The 26367-nt window shown below is 30.7% G+C and overlaps 1 long non-coding RNA gene across 1 annotated transcript in view; it reads left to right on the forward strand.

Annotated features, from left to right (window-relative positions):
• Nucleotides 1-2745: 2745 nt before the first annotated feature.
• The window catches only part of LOC129913683 (uncharacterized), a 133867-nt gene continuing 110245 nt past the window's right edge, over nucleotides 2746-26367 (forward strand). The window contains exon 1 of the long non-coding RNA XR_008772082.1: nucleotides 2746-2903. This is a non-coding gene — a long non-coding RNA (uncharacterized LOC129913683). The remainder of the gene's footprint in view (nucleotides 2904-26367) is intronic.

Consider the following 26367-nt stretch of genomic DNA (forward strand, 5'->3'; position numbering starts at 1 on the left):
AATAAATCCAACATTCATTGGAGTAGAAATGAAAAAAAAAAAAAAAACTTTATCCACAAAATGGACAACCACCGAGAGACAAGAGAGTCCAGCCCACCGTTTAACTTTTGCAAAATGAAAATACGCGCAGCACACATTATACAATAACAATAATTTCGAAAATGATTTCCCTCCAAACATTCCCGCACCGCTTCGCATCGCACCCAGGCGGGATGGCAATTGGCAAGCCTCGACAATGTTGCTTCGGCTGCCCACAGGAACAGAAATTATGCCATTAAGAATCCTACTAACCGAATACGAACGAAAAAGGGATCTCCAGCAGCAACAGCAACAAAACATTATAGGCGAAGAGGGTCTTCTAAAACTTCTCTCCGGCCAACCAGACCAGCCATCAGACATTGCGAATTCTGGGCCGAATGAAAAATTCACCGTAATGGATTCGTAAACGCGCAGCAATAAATAATCCGCGAGGGGGAGCAACCAGCCATGCAGCAACAACGAACGGATGCACAGAGCCAGTAGTGTTGTAACCTAAAATTACAGTAAATGCTGATAAAGGGTTAATTTTTCATTCGCTGAAAACTGTGCGAGCAAAGCAACAAGCGAATTTCGCAACCAGCAAACTGAAGCAACTGAATCACCCAGGAGCAGCTGATAGCTGATCAACCTCGTGTGTGTGTTGTCGGTTGCTTGTGTTTTGTGAAGCAAAAGATAGGACTTTTATATCCTCTCTATCGCTGATGGATTTCTAATGATACAGGACCTTGATCGGGCTTTAATATCACATCAAGAAAGAAGAAAAGAGTTTTGTCTGGATGTCAGAGATATGTGCAATGGTGCTTCTCTAGGATATGTTTATCCTGTGAGTTATGGCGATGATTAGTGTGGCGAAGTGAAACGGCAAAGGAATCTGAACGCGGATCATGCAAATGAGTGTCACATGCAAATTTTTGTGTCTTCAACTTCTTCCACAGTTAAAAACTTCTGAAGCATCCAGCAGCAGAGATTATATCTGCTGGTGGTTTTTTTTTTTTTTTTTTTTTACTTTTTGGCGCATCTTTCACCTGAAGGGTAAGTGGATTTTGTTGATGACAATGTGGTAAACATTGCCGCGCAACTTTCTATAGTGGGTAATTTTTCATGCCTCTAAGGGTGTGCTTATCAGTAACAGTAACAGAGTTCACCTAAATGCACCACAAAATAGTACACACAGCGACAGCACACACAACATGTGAAGTTGGCTAAAGTATTTGCATACAGTCGTTGCGGAAGTTTACTTTTGAGACCAGGGCTGGATTGAAAGTGTGGTAGATAAAAAGGCGCAGGAAATGAACAGGAATGTGTTCCTCTGACCTCCAGCTGAAACTATTTTCAGCAACCACTCCAAAGAAATCAAATGAGCTTTCGAAGAATTTTCAAGTTTCCAAAAATTTGGATCTATTGAGGTATGAAAACTGACACAAGTTTGACCAAAGGCTCCGCGATCCTTTCCGACGAATGTTGAATTAGTCTCCGAAAAGATATGAGGTTATCAAAACTTTTGTCCGGTATTATTTTCTCAATACAACCATTTTGAACATTCCCACTTTAACCCTCTGTAGAAACACCTCTTTTTTGTGACGTGATAGGTGCGAATTTGGTTCATACTTTTTCATGTCACTACAACTTTTTTCGGTCTCAATATTTCATAGAGAATCATATATGAAAATGATGTAGAATTTTCCGAGGAATTCGAATATTGTTTTCACAATTCCGAAAAAAAATATTTTCACCCTAAGAAAGAGACTTTTTTATGACCACTTTTTTGAAAAATCGTAATTTTTTTTATTTTTGTCGTGCCAAATTCGCACCCGTGTGCCGACAGAGGTTTAATCCACTCCTGTATTCTTGTGGACTTTAAACAGTTTTCAAAATTTTTCACATTCTTGGTGTCCCCTGAGCTGAAGTGTATAATATGTGTGTGTAGCATAGTGCAAAACAGCCCCCCAATCGCAAATGTTCTGACAGTCAGAGAATGCATTTAGAACTGCAGCTGCTCACCCGAAAAAATGAAAAGTGGAGACTTAGAGACACGGCTTATCCGGAAACTTTCATAAAACAAGGTTTTTGTTTGGTGAATGGTGTTTGGTTGCATCATTGTGTATTATACATTGCTTCAAACCAAAAGGATGTTAGAAAAGAGGTTACACACACAAAACATTGCTCATATATACAATATTTAGAAACTTTCATTCATACTTGTACCAGTTTTCTAAATTTTGAGGATTTTTATACCAATATACGAGGTATAGGATTACAAAAATTTTCATAATGTTGGTAGCGCTTTCTTTTTTCGAAACATTGAGAGTAGGAAATTTGTAAGATTCTGGAGGTGTCAAGAAATATATGTTGTTGCAGGGAATTGAATACATATGCACCTTTCACGTGATTTACCTTTAGGAAGAAGGAAGCAGCTACAATATTAATACCCTCGTAACTGGCTATTACCTATCTTATAACTTAAAAAAAAAACATATATGTACCCTAGGTATAGTAAATTGATGCCGTTTAATTGAGGTGTTTTGCTTTTTAAAAGCACTTAGGAATTTTCGGCAGTCGAACTAGCTACGCATTTGTGTCAAGAAAAATTAATAAACCTTCAAATTACTTATTTCAAAAAACTTGAAAAAAAAATTTTTCTATGCTTTTGTTATTTGAATTAAATAAATTAATTTCCTGATTTAGCTTTTAGGTAATAGTTTTCGAAAATATTTGTATGCATGGATAAATTTTAACAAATAAGTAAAAATTGATTCTTCCAGGTTGAATTTTGTTGTCTTTACAATTGATAATGTTATTAACTTTTTTAACCTCCGGACCGGATTTATCAACTTCACATTTTGCAATCAGCCAAATAATAACAGGTAAGTTATTTCTTTTTTAATCTTAATGAATTTATAAGATAGAAAACAATGAAATTGGCAAGTTGTATCTCTTAAAATATTATCAATGCTTTTTATCATCGTCCCTCTCAGTCTCGATCTTGTTCCACAATCATACCAAAGAAGTTGACATTCAAACAGTTGTAACGGTAAAATGTGCTCAGAAAATTTTTTTAATTGCTAAAGTTTTCTAGTCTAGTTTGTCCTTGTGTTAGTGTTAAAATGTTGCTTTCAACCAAAAAAAGTCTAGAAAAACAGCTGATTTTTGAAGTAGTAAATTTCCGTATTTTTATAACAAAAAATAATAGAAATGATGCATATTATCAAGTATTAAACCTCAACTTTATTTTATTAGTATAGGTACACATTTTGGGAGTACCGGGTTCAGAAACTATATAGCAAATGATTTAGAAAAAAAAAAAATTAAAATCATCAATTTTTTACTATTTTTACATGCGATATAGGTACTATAGGGCAAGTTTAGGATTCGTAAAAAAAATCGAACTCGAGATAACAATTTTACATGACATTACGATGATGGAGAATGCCAAAAAAGTGGGACCGGCAATTCTGTCTGTCTGTGTGTCTGTCTCTATCTGGAGCTGCAGCCTAAACGAGTGGAGTGATTTTCTTCAAACTTGGTAGTTAGCAGTTTTTGGTGATTCCCTAGAAGGGAAATGGAAATTTTTTTTTATGACCAAAACTAACGGTACCTGCCATATAACAGAAAAAGAAAAGTTAATTTTTTTCAAAAACGGCTCTAACGATTTTGATAAAAATTTTTGTGTGTAGTACTACACATAAAAGCCATTTTTTGAAATAAAAAAAATATTTTTTGTACCGTTATTAACGGTACCTGTCATAGAACGGTTTTTTTTTCATTTCTGAATATCTCGTACAATATTAACCCGATTTAATTGAAAATTTTTATACAAAAGTGTTTAAGTAAAGGTAATAGGTGTGTTTTTTTGTTTATCTATATAGATTTTGTGCAAAAAAACTACATCGGGATTTTTGAAATCCATGCAAACATTTGGCATCACTGTACATACACTTTATCAGCTGTCTGTCAAAAATGTTGCTTTTGTCTTTTTTTATTTTAACTCCGAAGTGGGAAGGCCATTTCATTCATATTGGAAGCAAAAAAAATTTTTCACAAAAAAACAAAAACCATTTGTATGGCCATGGCATCCATTTTGGATTCAAAAAATTTTTTTTCACAAAAAACCAAAAATCATTGGTCTATTTTTAGCTACATTTCAAGACCATAACCATTAAAATTAGTTGCGTCGTTCTTGTGTTATAAGCGTTTGAAGGTAGCCATATTGAATTTTATTTCGATTTTGTAAAAATCAAACGTGGAAACTTTTTTATTTTTATTTCTAACCTTTCGAAAAAACTTTGGTAATTTTATGTATATATTTGTTCAACAATCTTATCAGGACCCATTTAAGTGCATTGCGTATATACCAAAATATTAACATTTAAATGCAACTATGGCAAACAAATTTTTGATAATTTTTTCCTATGAGAGCTTTTTTCAAACCTTATTTTCTTCGCTTTTTTTTTTTTTTTGCTAATATTTTCAGATATTTCAGTATGAATACAACAATTAAACTACCTTGGCACTACTGTTTTTATCGAGAGAAAGTAAAATCTGGATAATTATCTGGATTTTTCAAAAATCTATACAGATAAAGTTTTTGTTGTTTTTAACAAGTAAATTGTTTCAATTTCAACAATCTCGATGTCGTTATCTATATAGATAAACAAAAAAACACACCTACACCGAAAAAAAAAACAATATCAATTTAACATTTTTTAATTATCAAATTAACATTTTTTAAATATCAGCCAAAAATGCTCTATAAAATGTGTTTTATGATATTTAAAATGTTGAAACAACATTTTTATTATCAGGATGATATTTAAATGTCACATTTTGGAAATTTTTTTTGATATTTTATTATCATTTTTTCATATCAATTTCTCATTCCAAATTATTGAAAAATATTAAATAAAAAATTCTTAATGTGTACTAATTTAAAGGCGCTTTGTGTTTTTTCGAAGTAAAATGTATGATTTACTGAGAAGATTTGATCGGCACTAAGATTTTACTTCACATAGTTTGGGAGAAAATAACAAAACAATTACATATATCACCTATAATAGAAAAAATATTATCACCATTATTTTGTAAAGAATATTCCCTATCAGTAATGTTTTGAAAAAAGAAAGAAAATTCTTAAAATAATAAAAATAATAAAAATGAAAAGGAAAGAAATAGGTTTCATTATAATAAACTAAAACGTAAAATCTAGTCAACATTGATATTTTAGTTGTCAAAGTGAAATTTTCACTATACACTTAAACTTAAAAAAATGTCAAAATGATATTTTAATTGTCAAAGTGAAATTTTCACTATCCCACCTGAAATTAAAAAATGTCAAAATGATAATGATAAAATATCGAAATTGATATTTTAATTGTTGGACGACTTTTGTCACTGAAAAATGTTAATTTGATAGCTGTTATTATCAAATTTTTTTTTCGGTGTAATATTAAAATTTTAGGAAATTTTCAAAAAACGCATTTTTGGATTTTTAAAAAATATTTCAAAATTTTTTTTTGAAAAATCAATTTTTTGAAAACGGATGAATGAAAAATTTTGAAATTAAGTTTTTATGTGTAAATTAATTATTTCTTCAGAATGGCATACCAACTTTTTTTTTGAAAAATGTTAAAATTTTTTTATATATAAAAAATTATTTTTCTAAAAAACGGCTTAAACGATTTTCGAAATTTTTTTTCTAAAAATATATTTTTATACAAGTAATAAAATGGCATACTTAGTTTTTTATTTATTTTGTTCAATGAAAAGCTTTAACATTAAAGTAACTTTAACCATACGAGCAAGTACGCGCGACCCCAGTCGTGCAATTTATTTTATTGGTTTTAGGTAAGAATTTTAATCTAAACTAATTTTTGAAATTTTTGAAGCGTTTTTGGCTGATGTATACTTTAATGCCATGGAAATAATTCGGGAATAATAACTCTTCAACGAATTTGTTCTATTTTATTTCGAGCTCTGGTCTATTAAATAGACTATAAGATAAATAATTTTACGTGGAAATCGTTTTCAGACTCGTGAAGGGTAAATTAAATAGTTGATACTTTTAAAAGAAAAATGATCATTAATGGTCGAATTTGTTTCTTTTTTGGCAAAACCTTATCAATTTTTCTCTTAAGAAGTCTATAAAAATTAGACGTTAAACTGTAAGAAAAATAAGTTTTATTTTTACTAATTTAAAAGTCGTTCAAAAGCTTTCCGCACAATGACCATCATTCAGTATCGCACTCAACTAAACAATGCATCGTCATAAATAATTTCTAGCAAACATTTTTGTTCTAAGCCAATTTTCACATTCATTTAAAATGATTCCCTTATTCCCTCCAACATATCATACATATATTCAGACAAATCAGGGAACTCAAAACCATTTTTTTTTGGCGGGACCTTTTGTATGGATTCACGAGCTGTTTCAAAAGTGTTACGCTTAAACATTACATTATAACTTCAATTTTGATAATATTTAATTTTGCAGTTTTTGAAAAATAAAATGCACGACTGGGTCGCACGTACTTGCTCTTGTAGTTCACAGTATCTTTATCTTAAATATCTATTGGAAATTTAAGATTTTGTTTAGTGTCGAGAAAAAAAATCAAAAAAAAAAAAAAAAAATCGAAAGTTTTTAAACTTTAAATGAAAAATTTTTTTTAATGTTAAATTTTTTTTTTACATTTTATACTTCAAAATGATGTCTGTAAATTTTTTATAAAATTGACTTATGCTTTGATGAAATATATGAACTTAAAAAATATGTCAATTTTTGAAAAACTTCAACGTATTCTCCGCATTTTTTGAGAAAAAACTAAAAACGCAGTTTTGTTAGAATCAATAAGTCTATTACGTATACCAAATTTAATCAAAAGCGTTAGAGCCGTTTTCGAGAAAATTGCAATACCTCGAAAACGTTATATGGGAGATATACGTTAAAAAGAAGATATTAAAAAAATAAAAAAAACTGGTCTAGGGAATAACGTAAAAAGCATCAGTACCAAGTTTCAAACAAATCCATCCATCCGTTTAGGACCTAGCTCGGTTTACAGATGGACGCACAGACCGACGGACGGCATGACGAAAACCATTTTTTTGATCTTCTCCATCATCGTAATGTTGGTTTTGATTAAAACCTCAAATTTTTTTTTCTACACGAAACCAATACTTGCCCTATAGAGCAAGTAAAAAATAGCTAAATTACGGCGAATTTTAAAACCTGACCTTAGCTCAATTGAAGACAGTGAAATAACCCGAAATGTTGACGTTTGATCTTAATTCACAATTTCTCAAAAGAAAAGACGATTCCGTCGGGGAATTTTCCTTTCAAACATTCAAGATTTTTTTTTCATACCTACTCTATGGTTCAATACTCGTTGTCATAAAGTTCAGCAAACAAGTACCTTTTTAATTTTCTTAAAACACGGTTACCACAACAATTATAAGTTTAGTATAATTCCTTTAAAACTCTTTTACATTGAGTTTTATGGATCGGAAATTAAACGAAAGTTAAAAATTTGAATTCCTCTTTGAAGTAAAAAAGTATTCCTTGTCTAGTCGGAATTTTCAATGAGATAAAAAAGTCTTAATTTTCTCCAATTTTCAATATTAGACCATTTTTTACTGTGATAGATTCACTAAAAACTGATGAGTATGATGAATTTTTACGTTTAAATATATTTTATCCCTTCAACTTCCCCACCCAACTTACTGAAAATCACAACATCTATTTGTATTGTTGATAAACACGACAAACTTAACTCATTCAGACTTAGATTTTCATCCTTCGACACCTCAAAAACGTGTCACATCAAATCCTTCGTTTTTGTTTTGCGGAAGTCTTTAAGAAACAAAACTTTCACTACAACAAGAAATCATAACAGCATCTTCTAATCGGTTTCCTACCCTCAAAAAACCCGTCGAAGACGATGATAACAAAAGAATCTAACAACTATATACAAAGCCCTCATCTTTTTCCGTTTTGAGGAAAAGAGAACAAGAGAACTCCCACTGTGCTAGCACCATCACCATCATCCTCATCATCTTTCCGGCCGCCTAATCTCAATGACCACTTTGGGGAAAACTTTCGCTCATATCCGGTGATAGAGGAGGAATTAGCTTCCAGATCCGCTCGCATTGTTCTGTACTACATCTTAGGCCCCCCTGACGATGTTTAGTCGAACTGAAAAACTGAGATGATATCATTTCACATTGATGGGCCGCTTTTGTTTTCTGTCTCCGGAGTTTGGAGTGTGCGAGCACCATTCACCACCACTCCGCACCAACACTTGTTGGTTTTTTGATAGTAAATTTTCGATTCGAAGCGTTTTCGAATCCCATTTCGTGTGGTTTTCGGGTCGAAGGATATCTATAGGCTTTGGGTACTGGGAATTCAGTTCACGCCATTGAAATCCAGTCAAGCGGCAATATACGAAGTAATTCCACTCTTCCACTTCGTTGATGCTACTGTTTTTCTCTCCACTCTTAGCTATCTCTTCAAATAAGAGCAGCAGAAGCATGCGGAGAGTTGGAGAATGTTAATGGCGGTGCTAGTGTTGTGGTATAATAGAGGACATACAACAAGTCCTAGAGAGATAACGTGATAGGATTCGATGAGTGGCAAAGGATAATTTGGAGTTTTTAGTGCGTGAAGCGATGAATTTTTAATTGGGAATTGGGTGATGAATAATATTGGAAAGCATTCTCATTCCATAAGGATGGGTTTCTCCTCGTCCTTTGAGAAAATTTCAACTTCGATTTAATTAAAAACAAAAAGAACAACAGAAAACAAAGAAAATAAAAAAGAATAAAACAAGCATCTCGCAGACAATTTGCTTTGGTGAAATTGGAAAAGTCCTTGTTTCACATTGTTTTTCCTTTCTCCATGAATAATTCAACGATGTTTGTTGTTTATATTCGTGTTCTGTCATTAAAGATGTCTCTCGCACATTCCCCCACTCCATTCCGACCACACTCGTAGATATACCCCGCACCCGTAAGCCATATCAGCCAGCATTCAGCTCAGCAATGTGCGTGCGTGTATATCGGTGTTTGCGTATCATGATGTAAATTGCTGCTAGCGAGCTCTGGAGGCTGGTAAGACAAGCAAAGGAAATGAATTATAGATATTCGTTTTGCTATTTTAAATCTCCATATATTCGTATATAATTCGCAGGCAAAGAGATGGAGTCGGAGAGCCTCTTTCCGAAAAAAGGATATCAGATAAACATGCGAATTTCGCACACTTATCATATGTAGCTCCCGTTCCGTTTGTTGAGTGTATCCTTTTTTTCTTTTTTTTTTGCGTTTTGTCATCGGTTGGCAAATTTTCATCGTCGCCCTCCGACGCCACCAAGAACGCCGAGGACGACGACAACACGTCGACCAGAAATCCCAAGAGAGATTCCAAAGAGCTGATAATTCATATGTGGGATTTTTTTTTATAAGGAAAGGTTGTTTTTTTGTTCCACCACATCAGCCCCGTAACGTAGTATAACCCTCTTTTGGGAGAAAAAGATTCAGGCCTTGAGATGGGATGACACATGCAATGGAATTGGATTTGGAGTTGGGGTGGTGTTATGTATTCGTTAAAGCGGAAGGATCCGGTTTTGTTATATTTTTCCTTATGATTGTGAAAAAAAAAAGAAATTCGTTTTTATTTTTACAAAAGATTTAGTTTTTGTAAAATTTATGTCATTTTTGTGTGTGTTATTCGTTTTGGTATATGTGCCGTGTCTTTGCGGAGAAGTTGAATCTTCTCAATAATATGATACGGGGATGATTATGATTAGTTTCCTGCTGCAGGAAGAGGCTTTTGTTGTTCATTGCCATGACAATTTATGTGGGAATTGCAAAATATGTTTTTATTTTTGGGTTAATTCCTTGCAACGATAAAAGGGATAACAATAATTGTTAGTCTTTTTTTTGGGTTATTTCATATGGAATTAATAAGAAAAGACTTGGTTGTTGATGGAGGATTAAGTAACTCACCTCAGATGCATATAGGCATAATGGAAAAGAAACAGAATTCACAAAATCAATTGTATTACCTCAGTTTTAAGCTGCAATGTTTAAGAAAGTATGTCTCATATGAAAAACAAATTTAAAAAAATTGGTGTTATGTCCCTATGTCTTAAAACAAGGTGAACCTTGGAGAGAATTCTTAACTTTGACCGATAATTGAATCATTTATTTTCAAAACATGATAAGTCCACTTTTTTTCAAAATTCGTTTTTTTGACTAAATTTGTACTCCAGAGATAACCACGTCTGTCTTCAAAATATGAAGTATCTACTCCAACTATATCAGATTTTACAGCTACGCGAAATATTTTTTTAGTATCAAAAACAGAATAAGTCCCGGACTTATCATCTTTTGAAAATAAACAACAGCTTCTTTTTGTGTAAATGCTATATTCGACTAATGATTGAAAATCTTAAGTTTAAAGCTATAGTAGGGGAGCCCGAGATGCTAAATTTGCAGTTACTCGAGCGCCATGGGGACCCATTGGATTGCGAAGATTAGGTTCTAAAACGAAAAAAAGTATATGGAAGTTTTCCATTTAAGTGGGGATAAGAGCTTATAAACACGTTAAGGAAATGTAAAAAAAAACTGTCGCATTGAAATACTCGAGCGCGTCAGATATTAATAGGGTATACTCGCATTGGCTTTGTGATAACCGATATATATTAATCTGACGATAAGACAGTGGTGGGTGGCTACAAAAAGCGGTAGAAAAAATAAAAAAAAAAAAGTTATTCGAGCGTGTCAGATTTTGAGAGGGTACGTTCAGTAAACTCCAAATAGTGTTCAATTTGAATAACTGACGATTTGGACGTGGCCTACACTTATAAATTATTTTTGAAAATGTAAAAAAAAATTGTTAACTTAAGTTACTCGAGCGCGTCAGATTTTTCTACTGTAGGTTCAGCTCGATGTCAGAGTCACCCTAAATGATAATCTGACAATTATGTTAAGGTGTATTGCTAATCTGACAATTTGAAAAAAAAAAATTAGACAGTTTTTGAATATAAAACAATATTTTCGTTTCTTCTGGTTATTATACCTACTGGATGTTACACAAAATTTATATTATATACATACATATTATAATATACAAAGGTAAATCAATAATTTAATATTGTAACGTTTTATTCCGGGTTCACAATAAAACTTATTTCGTTTATTTTAACTTCCACTTATCTTTCCGTTCAAATAAGAACACACTTTATTTCAAATCAATTTACTTTTATTATTCGCTCAAACAAACACACTTTTCAATCACTTTATTTACTACTAACAATTTCCAACACTTTATTTCACTTTGTACTGTACTCTTTCACATTCAAGATTAAACTGTCCCGGTCGGTGTCCACGCTGCCCTTTTATACCTGAAATTCGGAATTCGAGAATGTCTTCGAAGGTTCTCGTCTTTGCTTCTCGAAGCTTCCTTTCCAAGAGGGGGCGCTTCATACTTCCAGTCCAGTGGGATATTTTGGGATATTCAGCAGTCGAGGGAATTTCTTTGGATGCGTTCAGAGGGTAGTTTCTTAATTACTAAAGGTCCGTTCACATTTCTACCTTTACTGTAGCAGGTAGTGTGTTCAGACTTTTATCTTAAAAGTAGTTCGGTAATTCATCGTTACAATATTGATAATAACTGGATTCGTTTTCCAGGTTGTTTTTCAACTTTGTCGTCATCTCGTGTTTCTGTAAGCAAAAATGGTTATGATACTTACTTGATAATCTTTCCTTCGAATGATAAATTATTATTAAAAAGTAAACGTAATTAAAGTCATAAGTTTTGCTCGTCTGGTTAAAGAAAGAAAAAAATATCCCGAATCTAAGAACATTACGTAATGACCAGACGATCGGAGCTGCTATATTTATTAAAGATGGGGCTTTTGCTATAAAGTTAAGAATGTCACGTTATTCCTCGATACACAAATTTGAGTGTTGGACCGGTTTGGAAATTTTCCGATAGTGAATTCCATATAAAACGTCTTTTGGGGCTTATTCCCTTTGGCACGTTATTTTTTATCAACTTTAATGAATTCTGTATGATTTTTTTATGTCAATCTGTATCCACATAATAAGTGTAGGTAAATTAGATAAAAAAATTAAGATATTTCGACAAAAACCTTAAAAACTCGGCATTATGAACCAAAAAATTGTATTTTTTTTTACTGTACCTTCATGCTTTATCGATAATTTTGGCTATATTGCCCCATGAAAACCGTCAGATTATATGTTTTTCGTGTTCCTGATAAAATTCCCTTCAGAATAAAAAAAAAATTAATCGCGCTCGAGTATTTCGAGGTGACGTTTTTTTTTTACAACTTCGTGCCTCCGCCATTTTCTTATGCCTCACTCAAATTGTCAGATTATTGAAATATACACTTTTCTGGACGTACTTAACCTACCATTTCTTAATCTGACGCGCTCGAGTATTTCCGAGGATCGATTTTTTTTTACTAATCTGACGGGCTGCCCACAACACAGACCACTGTATCAAGCTTTTATATTTGGTAGGAGTACATTACTAAGTACAAGCTTTCTCCCCATATGATTTTCTGACGCGCTCGAGTAACGCGCGAAATCCCTTCCTGGGCTCCCCTACTACTACTAACTATCGCTTCAAAAATTAAAAACGAAACGGTATTTTGTAGCTAGGCAAGAGTTCTACAGAATATATTTTTTGTAAATTTTGCTACGCATATCAAAAGAAAATAGAACGTTTTTTTCTTCTCCTAAAAAATTAAAAATCATGGACTTATCATGTTTTGCAAATAAATGATTCAATTGTTGAAAAGACTGAATCCGATGGATCCAATTTGTGTGCAAGCTTTTAACACTGAATGCGAAAAAATGAATCGAAAATACCGGAAAAGTTACCAATTACCAACCTTTAGAAAATATAAAAGATCCGCAGAATTTTCACGACAATGGGTACGTTCAAACACCTATCGAATAGGCTATCTGGGATACCCGTATCTGGAATATGTCTTTGAAGGAAAAGCTATCCAGATTGCTTTGCCAAAGCAGCTACAAAAAAATATGAAAATATTGAAAAGAGGAAATTGTTTCTTTTTAAAAAATTTCCTGTTTTTTTTTATTGTTGCATAGGTAGTACTTGCACAATCGATTGAACTTTAATTCTTGCAAATTTATTTTATTTTCAAGCTGAATAATCGAGCGAATAGAAATCAAAATAAAAAAGAGGTTGTCTATAAAGCTCGTTTACGGACGATGATTTTACGTGATAACGTCGTCAGAAAACAGGTTGTGTGCTTTTGTTTAAAATGAGTCAGTTAAAGCGTTTACTTATTTCAAACAATCATTATTTACTAGAAAAAGCTAAAAAAAAATACCTTTTTTATTTTCTCATTACCTATATTTTTTTATTTTAAAAGCTTACAAAAAAAAAATTATGCTATTTCAAAGCCAAGTATTTCTTCTTAAGAATAAAACCATTTTTAAATTTTTACAATGCGCACTTTTTGCGGATTATTGAAAACAATCATTTTCATCAAAAAAGCAAAAAAACATGAATTTTTATCTTCTCACGTCATAATTCCATTTTTTTACCTGACAACCTATAAAAAATTTTATACCATCTGGAAGCTTATTGTCTTAGTTCAAAATATATCCATCGATCAGGTCTATGAGACATCTACAAAAAGAGCTAGAATTTTTTGAACTCGATCAAATTTCATTAAAAAATCAAAAAAAAAACATTTATTTTTATGTTCTCAGGAATCAATTTTTTGTTTGACAACCTATGAAAAATATATACCAAGTAAAAGCTTATTATTTCACCTTTCATATGACGTATCAATCTCATTTCAAAGATGCCTACAAGAGAAGTTAGAATTTTTTAAAGTCAACCATGTCGAATTTCCAGACTGATATTACGGTACTCCCACACTGGTGGCTGTTCGGGAGGCAACAGATCTCCACTGGTGTTTTGAGATTTTTTGCAAATTTCTTGATTTAACATTGTGTAGCTTGTAGTTAGTCTACCGTTATGTGTGATATACCAAATCAAAGGTAATTGTATCAGGATGCTCATAAAAGTTTAATCAAATTTCTATCTGCTCTTGGTCAAAAGTTGTAATCTGTTAAATTCTAAAATTTTATTTTACCGTTATCTCAAAATAGGGTATACGAAAATGATTGAAACTTCGCACACATATAGTCGTAGTCATGGCCTATAATTACTCCACATACTTTATTCCTGTATCTATTAAAGAAAAAAAGATAAAAATAAAAAACAATGAAAATCGGTTAAAAACGGACAAAAAACGTGTTTTTTAAAAACTTGTTTCTTCCATTTTTTTCAGTCAAAACTCACTAAAGTTTTTGCAAATGTATGCACAAGGCCAAAACCTACATTGCCTATAAGTTTGAGATTTTTTGAAGGCTCAAAAAAAAAGCTAAAAATCAAAAGTTACCCAAAAATACCCCTAAAAACAAGGTGTTTTTCAAAAATTCATATTTCGAAACGCAGAGTGTTGGAAAAAAAATCCGTATCGGACGCCTAATTTTTTTTTCCTCATCTTTCACCTGACATCTTTAGAATTGTCAACAAAAATTTCCTTTACCCAAAATCATCATTTTGTCATAGCCCCAACACGTGTACAACGTTCAAACAAAACGTTATAGCTTAGTTTCAAAATTTTATAGAATTTTTTTCTTAAATGCAGTTATTCTTAAATTAATCTCATCTATCTATAGCAAAAAAAATTATTTCTCTACGACTTTGCGTTTAGATTTTAGCCAAAATTTTATCTTTCCGTTTTACCCCTGTTTAACCTATTAAATGACGGAATTTTTAAAAATCCTTCATTTTGATTAAGCTTAAGGTTATTATCTTTCAAATAAGCTATAGAAAATTTTTGTATCTCTAATAGTTTATTTTTAATTTTTAATTGAAATTTTTTGCCTCACTGCGAAAGTGCGAAAGTGTAACGTTAGAAAATGGCGTCAGTTTTTTTAGGTGGCTGCCATGGTTCATCGATTTATAAGACGTTATCACGTCAAAATAGCCAAATATTTATATCAGCTGATCACTCGAATACCTGAGGTATACCAAAAATTCTCGGATACCTTCAGATTATTTTTTAACAGAAAATGGTTCGTTTCTTTGCTAATTTTTAACAATGTTTACAACAACAAAAAATAGTCAGATGTGGGGAGGGGCTATGGGACTATATACAATGCATTTTTTTTTTGCTTTGGCATGTGACTATTCTAATAGTCATTTTAACTATTTCTTGTTCAAAAATAGTTACTTGCCAAATTTCACAGAATTCTATAAAATGACTAGGTATGCAAAAAATTACAAAATAACTATTTTTTCCCCCTGAGTGTATATTCTTGACATTTACAACCTTTACTTAAAGTTTTGGTTAATTATCCCAAAAATTAATTAAACCTCAAAAAATTTCTACATACCGACATAATTTGACTATTTTCGTATTGAAAAATTGTTTTTTTTTTTTTTTGTTTTGTGTTTAATAAATCGAAATTTATTGTAATTGTCAGATGGAGATCCAATTAAGGAACATAGACCGTAATTTCAATGATGTTTGCGTATCGTCATCTGGATGTATACAGACCTTCCTGTGTACCTATACCTACCGACATTCCTTATTCATTACTCAAAACCGAACCTTATCGAATTACGTATTTAAAGTGTAATTAGCGACACAACCATCCTCAACCCTTTCCCTTGTGTCAATAATATTCCCCCGACCAATAAAACTCATTCAATTTCATTCGATGAATGTGAATAATGCATTAGTCCGGATGTTGGTATAAAATAGCGAAAAATTATATATTATATCCAACCAACTCAAACCCGAAGGTTTTTTGCTTTTTTAACCCGCGCACTCATCATCCAGATGAAAAACCGCGACGTGGTTCTGTAGGTACTTTTCCGAGTGTATGCACTCCAACAAAATGCGCATATTTTAATATTTCGATTAATTGAAGGCCTTACAGACAGCTGAGGTTTGTTGTCATGGTCCTCCCCATTAGGTTTGGGTTGAACATCGAAATGAATTTAAAATAATACAAAAACCAAACGAAACAGAAAAAAAAAAAACGAACAAGTAAAGTCCTTGTGCAAGCGGAAGTCAATAATGCGCAATACTAACAATATAACCCTCCAATGACCCCCAAACCCCTGGAGGTTTGATTGGTGGGCACCACCATCACCAACGCAACAACGGTCCGCTCCGATCCGAATTGTCTGACAGCTAGAGAATATGAAATTTTTTGAAATGGCCACCAGAGTTGCTCCATCGCGCGTTGCAATCGCAAACAGAAAAAAAAAACACAAAAAACATTTTTAAGCAAAAAAAAAAAAAAAAACTCATCCCTTTTGATGGGAAAAATTCCACATTAACAGTCGCCTCTCTGACAAGTGAACTGTCCGATTATTTGCAATAATTCACAAGAGCCCTCAAAACCAACCTCTACCATCACCACCACCACAATGGCGGGCGTCCCTGCTGCTTTCTGCTGTCACACTAAATGGCTGCGTTTCCGGTTCGCTATTATTATTATTATTATTATTACTATTATCCTGCTGAAACAGAAAAATTCGCGCATCCACGAATCAGCCGTCAGCAGTTTTATTTTTGGTTAATTTGCAATTTACTGATATCGCCTGGGGTCCTTTTCGAGAGATATTTCGTTATTTTTTGTGTGCCAGCACACAGGAGGAACATCAGGACACAAAACTGGCATGGATATTTGTGTTGTTTTCGAATTGAAAATCTAAAAGTCGCGCACAATTTTAATGATGACAATAAAGTTTATTTTATTTTTTTTTGTTCCTGTTTTATTTTTATTTTTTGGAAGGGGTGGAAGGAGGTTGAAAAAAAAATTGTTGTATTGTTTTGCAATTTATATATTTGAATTTATTTGCTCAATGGTCAAATGCATGCATATGCACGAATTTATGTGGACATAACTTAAAATGTTTTCCCATCACTATCGGGCTTGTTGTATTTACTATAAGCCTTCGATCTCTATACAAAAAAGTCCTCTAATAATATGTTTAGAACATTGAATTGAATTTTTTTTTATTTTGTGTTGCTCTCTCTTTAAATAAATGCGGTCTAATCAGTATTTAGCAGAGGATTATAAAATGTACAGAAAATATGCCTTGAGGGTTTTGGGTGCGGTTAGAATATTCGAAACTAATTAACTGTAGACCTGTCTGTCAGTTTATTTTTTTTTTTTGTAGTTATAACTTTGAGTGGCAATATATTTATGTTTGGTAAGGATTTTAATTTGTTTGTGATCATTGATAAATGCAATAATAAATTCGAAAGTGAATAAAAATAATATATATTGTAAAATGTTAGAAAGTAAATTGATGTTTATGAATGATTTATTTTTAACATCAGATGAATATTTGATTTTTTTTATAATTTATATTTGAATATAAAAATAGCGAATTGTTAATAGGTTAAGTCAGTTTTCCAGAAATGCAATTGGAGTTTGGGTGATTTTTTGTGTACCTATACCATTTTTACTTGCGATATAGGTACTATATATCAAGTTATGCATTCGTACAAAAAAAAAGTTGAGATTAAATTTTTCCATGACATTACGATGGTAGAGAATGCCAAAAAAGTGGGTCCCGGAAGTCCGTCTGTCTGTCTGTCTGTCTGTCTGTCTGTCTGTCTGTCTGTCTGTCTGTCTGTCTGTCTGTATAAGGAGCTACAGCCTAAACGGATGGACCGATTAATGTCAAACTTGGTATGTAGCGTTGTTTGGCGACTCTCCAGAGGGGTTTTTGGAATTAATTTTTTTGGACCAAAAATAACGGTACTTGTCATATAACGATTTTAGTAAAATTGAAATATCTCAAAAACGGCTTGAACGATTTTGTTTAAAAAATTAAAATGTTAGTCTTAAGCTAAGGTCTATCTTTCAATGAAAACATTTTTTTTGAAAATCATTATTAACGGTACCTGCCATAGAACCGTTTTTTTTTTCAAATCCGATTATCTCCGAAAGTGTTTATTCGATTTCAACGAAACTTTTTGTGAAGAAGCATTTATATAATTTAAATACAAACCAAAATAAAATTTCCAAAAAAATAATTTTCGGATTTTTAAAAAAATTTTGAAAATTTTTTTTTTGAAAAATCAAATTTTGGAAAACGGGACAATGAATTTTTTGAAATTTAGTTTTTAGATGTTGATTAGTTATTTCTACAAAATGGCATACCAATTTTATTTTAAAACTTTTTTTCCAAAAAAATTATTTATAAAAAATTGGTTTAAAAAAAAAAACCTCTAAAGATTTTGAAAATTTTTTTTCTAAAAATGCATGTTAACATAATAATCAAAACTGCATACTTGTTTTGGAGGGCAATTTAATTTCGGATTTTATTTTATTTTTTTTTTTAAAACGAATTTTATTTATTTTTCCAAATTTCTATATAAAAAGTCTTAAAAATTTAAGCAACTTTAACTCTAAGAGCAAGTTCGTGCGACCCAGTCGTGCATTTTATTTATTTTGAAAAGAAAAATGAAAGAGAATAAAAATCTAATTTTTACTGAAACACACAAAAATGCAATTTTGTCACTTAACCCATTAGTAAATAGGTCCAAAGAATTAATTATACAGTTTTTCATTTAAAAATGTCAATTAAAATGATAAGCGGATACGAAATTGATAACGCTGGTCAGCAAAATTTAACTTTTTTTTATGACACAAGAACCAAAATATACTTTTCTAGTAGTTTTTGGGGTGTTGAATCCGAATTTGAAATCAGAAAAATTTGATTGGCCTCCGTTTTTGAAATATTACAATAATAAAAAAATGTAATTTTTGCTGTTTTCCAGGTTCTGTTTTTATGTGGGGTAATTTATTGTAAACAAATTTGTAACCGTGATCATAAGAACAGATATTCTTCTTTCAAAAACTGTTTAAATTTTCCCGATATCTCTTTTATTGCTCGAGATATCTTAAGTTTCAGTTAATAAGCCAAAGATAAACTAAACTTAGTCTAAAGTTAAAGTCACAGATATACTTTTCTGAAGGTTTCTGGGTAACTGGACTCCAATTCGCAATCAGAAAAATTCTATTAGCCTCCGTTCTTGAAATATAACCATTATAAAAATAACCTTTTTTTTGCAATTTATAACGGTAATATTTCAAGAACGAAGGCTAATAGAATTTTTCTGATTATAGATTCGAGTTCAGCAACCAAAAAACCTTCAGAAAAGTATATTTTGGTTCTTGTAACAAAAAAAATTTAATTTGGTTGGCCAGTTCTTAGGTGTTTCTGGGTCGAAGACCGCTATTTAAATTTTTAATATTTCGGGCAGCAAAAGAGATATCGGAAAGATTAAAACATGTTTTGAAAGAATAAAACTAGTTGTTTTAGGCACCTCTACAAATTTATTCATAATGAATGACCCCACATAGAAGCATATCCTCGAAAACAGCCAAAATGACATTATTTGACATTTTGTAACGGTAATATTTCAAAAATGGAGACCTATAAAAAATTTCTGACTTCAGATTCGAGTTGTGCACATCCAATATACTAGAAAAAGTATTATGACCAGTGTAATAATTCGTGCTTAAGAGCAATTTTTTGTGTATTGAATTGTATACTAAATAATATAAATTTACTAACTTTAGCATCTTGCATTTGCTTTACGAAAAGAATCAAAGATGCATTAGGAAAAATTTAGCAAACATCAACTGAACGAGGCTTTCACTTCACCAAACCTTCCAGTATCCTGAAAAATTATTTAAACTAAAATGTTATCTGGCGCCCAATGCGAGGGCTTTAAATTAAGTAATTTAAGATAAGGAGAATAGTATTAAGAGTTATATTGTTATTTTTATCAACTAGCCAGTTAAAAAAAAATTAATTTTATGATGATTAGCAACATTCATACTTTAAAAAAATTGGGGTTGAAAGCCCGAAAAATTAAGATATTGGCTGATGAAATTGCTCTTGCAGTGCAAATATACGTTGTTTGCAGAGATCAGAAATAAATCTAAACCTTTTGAAAAGTCATAAAATAGGTAACCTGTAGGTATTTAAAAAAAAAAAAAGAAAAATTTCGGTCAAGGCCTGAGAGAAACCTTTATTTTGTATTTTTTTTTTGTGTATCGGTCAACCAGTGAGATTTATCGCTGAGAGAAAAAAATAAATCTCATATTCAAATTTATCAATTAGAACATCGGTCTCCTGAAATATTCGAAATTGCATTGGTCGTCCCACAGTGGGACAGAATAGTTCGATTTGTGATATTAATTACTTCTACTAATAATAAGACATTTTTTGTCACTTTATTTGGTTTTGTAACTAAAGTTAACAGACTTCTTGAATTTTATGACCTATTTTCCATTAAAATTTTTATTTTTCTCCAGGAAATTAAGTAAGGGGACAAAATATTTATACATTTGAAATAAACCTATAATTTTGAATTACCTACCTGTTTTTTTTTTTTGTTTAAAAAATGAACTTTATTTTAAGAAATAGTTCTTCAGTTTAACCTTAAAAAAAGTTGTATGGGAAGGGGGCTGTATCACCATTCGTTCCGGTGGGAGGGTCACTTTTCTGAAAATTTGACCCTAAATAAAAAAAAAATACATAAAATCAATAAAAAGACATAGAATACTGTACAATAGCTTTTTTGAAAGCTTATTTTCCATTCTTTCAAATGCTTCTTGATTAAAGTAGTTTTCGCGAATACTTTTTGTGAAATATAATTTCAAAGTCAAAACTTTGAAAAAAATTGTCAAATTTGATGTTCAAGTTATTTTTTTTTTTTTTCAAATTTGCTTTGTAAGGTGGGACTTTTTTTTAAAAAAAAACCTTATAGCCGCATCAATTTTAATTGGAAAAAAATTACTAATAAATTAAATCAAAAAATATTTTAATAAAAAAAAAGTAAAAAACAAAAACACTAACTTTATATAACAAATCACACTGTTTCACGAAACTTCTTTAAAAAGAAAAAAAAAAACATTGTTTATAAGTAATCAGTGCATGTCAAAAAAGAATGATTTTGTAATTTATTTTAATAAAAACAAAAAAGCACTTTCTTTAAAACAACCGTTTTTTGAAGTTCAAAATTTCATTAAAAAATATTTTAGGCAAATATTTATCAAAAGTGTTTATATGGGCTTATAGAGAAATTGCTTATCATGCTTTCTCAATTTTTAGACTTGCTAAATATTTGCCTAAACAGAAGATTTTGAGAAAAAACTTTAAGATGAGTTTCAAAAAATTCATTATTTTCTCATTCAATTTTTAAATATAAAATTTTTTTTTTTTAATTTTTTTTTTTGCAGAAGAATAGTAATTTACATACTTTTATCTATGCGAGAAATTTGTATTTTATTTTTTTCTCAAATAACACCTTTTTTATTACTTATTGAAAACTGAATTTTTGCTCTAAAACTCTCAACTTCAACCGCATGAATAAACATAAATCAAAGACTTTGAACAAAACAAATATGCTCATTTTATCAATTTTACTGTTAAGTTTAGAACTCGTGATCTTTTTTTCGCATAGCTTTAGTTTCGTTCGTGATCTTTTTTTCGCATAGCTTTAGTTTAAAAAATAACCTTTTTATCACCACACTATATGGGGCTGCCCCACTGTGGCGTCCCAGCTACTCAAATCACAGTGGAAAGTACATTTTTCATCTTTACACTTTAATTTAAGCGAAAGACGATATTATCTTGGGTCAAAAAACTTTGAAAGTCTATTATTAGTTGAACTAAATACATATAAAAACTAAGAAAAAACATCCTTTTTATGTTTATTTTTGCAAAATAAACACATTTTTGACATATTCGACTTTTTCCTTTGAATTAACCATTTTTTATTTATTTTCTGCGAAAACGGTTAAAGGTTGACCTTTTCCATTTATTTTTTTTTTTTGTAAAAATCTCAACCTTTGAGAGATATTTAAAAAAATTAAAAATAAATCTCAACCGATAACCTTTATTTTAGAATTTGTAAAATAAATCTCAAACCTTTACCGAAACTTATTTTAAGTAATGTGGTAACTCTCAGAGAGAAACAAGTTGAAAATAAAGGCTGACTGTTATTTCTGATCTCTGAATAAAACCATTTAAAAAGTCAACAAAGATAATTTGTTTGTGATTATTTACTGAAGAACAGAAAAATTTACATCAATAAGAAAATAAAGTTACTCATACACCACATTGACCCCACGAGAACAGTAATAAAAAAGTGTATCGCCGACTTAACCCTCTGAAGGCACACCTCTTTTTTGCGAATTTGGTGTATAGTTTTTTATGTCACTAGAACTTTTTTCTGTCTCACTATTTTATAGAGAATCATATATGAAATTGATGTAGAATTTTCCGAGGAATTCGAATATTGTATTTACAATTAAAAAAAATGAATTTTCATGTTTATAAAGACGCACTTTTTTGTGAACACCTTTTATTTTTGTCCTGCCAAATTCGCACCCGTGTGCCGACAGAAAGTTAATAAAGAATCAATTTAATTTTCATTAAATTTACCTGTGGGGGGGGGGGGGTATAGTCGTAAGATTAACATCTAGGAACCCTTATGTGCTATATGTCAATAAAGTAATGTAGTTTTTACCCAATAACAAAATGGCGCATGTTTCTTTTTTATTTGCAAATCAAATTAGAATTGGGTAGATCTCACAATCGCAGCTATTTCGTAAAGAACGACTGAGAATGGGATTGATAGATTGAAATTAACCCGCTAAGGAAAACGAGTTTATCAAAATACTAAAAAGACCAGTTGGCTAGCTAGCAGTAAAAGATACATTGTTTCGTATTAAATATGTATGACTAATTAAATGTTATTCACTACATTCAAAATCTAAAGTTCATAACTAACAATATTTTTTGGTCCATTTTCCATCAAATAAAACATATTTTTTTCTGTTCCTATCAATATTATTATCTTCATTATAAATCTAAAAAAACAAAAATTCCCAATAAATTGATTTATGAATATTTACTCTAACAAAAAACATTACAAAATGAAGGTCCATAATACTTTGTCAATCTATTTTTGCTATCTTATATACTTCATCACAATTTGCTGCCAAATCAGAGCGAATCAATTTCGGAATGTATACACGCAGCATGGCGAGCGCAATGTCCAATAAATCATAAGTCTCCCGGTCCTGTAGTCTCTATCTCTCAAACACACACAACACAGCACAAAACAAAACAAAACAAAACATACAATCCGCCAAACAGAAGTGATCCGCATTCGGTCGAAACATCTGTCTCGGTATAACTTTCATAATATGACCGCTTTATGATCGATCGAGTCTATTAAATTAAAATTTAACAACATCGTGGGGGCATCGTTATGGGATGACAAAGCTCTGCAAAATGTATTACTCTCTCAGCCAACTCTTGCTCCCGCAGCAGGATCAATAATAAAATTGCATGTGCATCGCTATCTAGCGCCTACACACATTTTATTGAGATGGTGGATTTGGATTAGGGAACTCCAAGTCTCCCAATTGGATATATATCTAGTGAATGAGCGATGTTGTCGACTTCTACTGTTTTGAGGGTTTGACAGGCAACCGTCTCGGATCTAGGGGGAACATTATGTTCATGGCCGTGTAGTGTATATGCATTTGTATAGAGACCTTTCGAGTTGTTTGAATGATCGGCTAACGGTCCCACGGTTGATTGGTACGCATATGCGCAAACGCATTATGTCAAGATTAACGTTTCGAGATCGCAGAGAGTGGTCATTTTGTATTGCAATGTGGTTGTTGTTTTATTTCGATTCCGGTCCGAGATTATTACTCTTAGAGAAGTCGGAACATTTTGTTTGAAGTTTATTGAGACGAATGGGACACATTACGATAACATGTTGTGGCCACATAGTGATTAAACAAAATTTTTGTGCTTCATGTTTTGGTTTTGCATCTGCATGGTAGGGTAGACGATTTGGGAAATAGTTTGAAAAAAATGTAAAAGGGCAACTTTCGGATAAGAAACGTTTTAACGAAATAAATGTCTTTTTGAGACTTAAAAATACCCTTTTAGTCAAAATTATTTTATGAAGTCTCTTTATTCTATCCCTAATATAATAATATAATAAACTTTGAATACATTTTATAAAATAGTAATACAATTGCAATTATATAAAAAAAAAAAAATAAATAAAAAAATAGGGTTGCCAATTTTGAAATTTGTATTTTTTTTTTGTATTTTATTACTATTTTTTTGAAATAAATTTATTCAATGAATTTTTTTTAAATATTTTATCATACATAAATACGCATTTAATAAATGAACGAATTAAATAATTTAGATGTCTTTTTCACTCTCAATTTTTAGAAAATGACGTCATCAACTAAAAAGTAGCAAAAAGTCGCAAGAAAACTTTTCATATTCTAAAACTAGACAAAACGCAGAACAAAATGACAAATAAAACTTATTGGCGTTTTACGGCGAACGCAACTAAATAACTAAGGCTTTCAGAAGAGAGCTTGAAAACACATTATTTTCATGTTATTTTTCATTTTTGACTACGAATTAAAATATTAGATTCAACTTAGTACAAGTCATAATAAACAGTACACAATTTACTGAAACAACCCAAAATTATAAAATGTCGTAAAAATTCTACCCAAAAGTGATCTTTCTCTTCTTTTGAGACAATCTCCTGAATTAAACGTGGTTAAAATTAATTTTTTCTCTCTCATTTCTAATTCTTTATTAAAAAAAATAACAAAATAATAAATTCGCTGCTGAAATTCTCTAACTTCAGGATTTATAAAAGCTGAGTTGCCATGTCAACCCCCCACTACCTTAAGACCCTGCTTGCACTAGTTCGGAATTCAGTTGACAACTATTAGTAATTGATTTAAAATTGATTACAAAATTGATTTTAATTACCAAAAGCGATACTTGGTATCGTAAAATTAAAAATAAAATTAAAATAGAAAAAAAAATTACAAAAAAAATAAAAAAAATTTGAATTAAAAAATTGATTATTTCAAAAACTTTACGACTTTTTAGCATCTGGTTTTCAGTAATTGATTTAAAATTGATTACTAAATTGGTTTAATTACCAAAAGCGATACTTGGTATCGTAAAATTAAAAATAAAATTAAAATAGAAACAAAATTACAAAAAAATAAAAAAAATTTGAATTAAAAAATTGATTATTTCAAAAACTTTACGACTTTTTAGCATCTGGTTTTTAGTAATTGATTTAAAATTGATTACAAAATTGATTTTAATTACCAAAAGCGATACTTGGTATCGTAAAATTAAAAATAAAATTAAAATAGAAAAAAAATTACAAACAAAATAAAAAAAATTTGAATTAAAAAATTGATTATTTCAAAAACTTTACGACTTTTTAGCATCTGGTTTTCAGTAATTGATTTAAAATTGATTACAAAATTGATTTTAATTACCAAAAGCGATACTTGGTATCGTAAATTAAAAATAAAATTAAAATAGAAAAAAAATTACAAAAAAAAATAAAAAAAATTTGAATTAAAAAATTGATTATTTCAAAAACTTTACGACATTTTAGCATCTGCTTTTCAGTAATTGATTTAGAATTAATTACGAAATTGATTTTAATTACCAAAAGCAGTGCTTGATATCGTTAAATTAAAAATAAAATTAAAATGAGAAAAAAAATGTTTAAAAATTTAAAAATTTTGAGTTTAAAAATTAATTATTTCAAAAACTATACGACATTTTAGCATCTGGTTTTCAACACTTCATTGAGAATTAGCTAGACAATTAAATAAAAATACAAAAAGCAAAGCTTGATCATGTAAAATTAAAAAAAAAAATAAAGTTACAAAAAAAAAATTAAAAAAAGTTAAAATTTTGAGTTTAAAAATTTTTGTTTCAAAAACTTTTCACAAAAACAACATTATTTATAAAGATTATTATATAATAGGGTTTTGGCTTTAAAAAAAGTTATAATATAAGATTTAAGGTGTTGCCGTTGTTTTTAAATATTTTTTAAAAATAAAAGTTTTTTTTTTTGGCACTCTCCGAAGTAAAAAATTGAAAAAAAATAGAACCCATCCAGTCTGCTTTCTGCCATTTTGAATTTAGAAACTACATACCATCAGGAATACACTTGCAAAATGGCAGCCATTTCCGAGTCAGTAAATTTCAAAAAAAAATTTACCACTTTGCGCCCTTCTGCCACCCCTTTTCCATCCACTTAGCTGTCTGCCATTTTGGAATTGTCACTTTAACACCTTCTTCAACCACCTCCACCACTTTGCACCCATTTCCGAGAAAGATTTTTTTTCCAAAAA

Source organism: Episyrphus balteatus, chromosome 3 (assembly GCF_945859705.1).
Source record: "Episyrphus balteatus chromosome 3, idEpiBalt1.1, whole genome shotgun sequence".
NCBI classification, from domain to species: Eukaryota; Metazoa; Arthropoda; class Insecta; order Diptera; family Syrphidae; genus Episyrphus; species Episyrphus balteatus.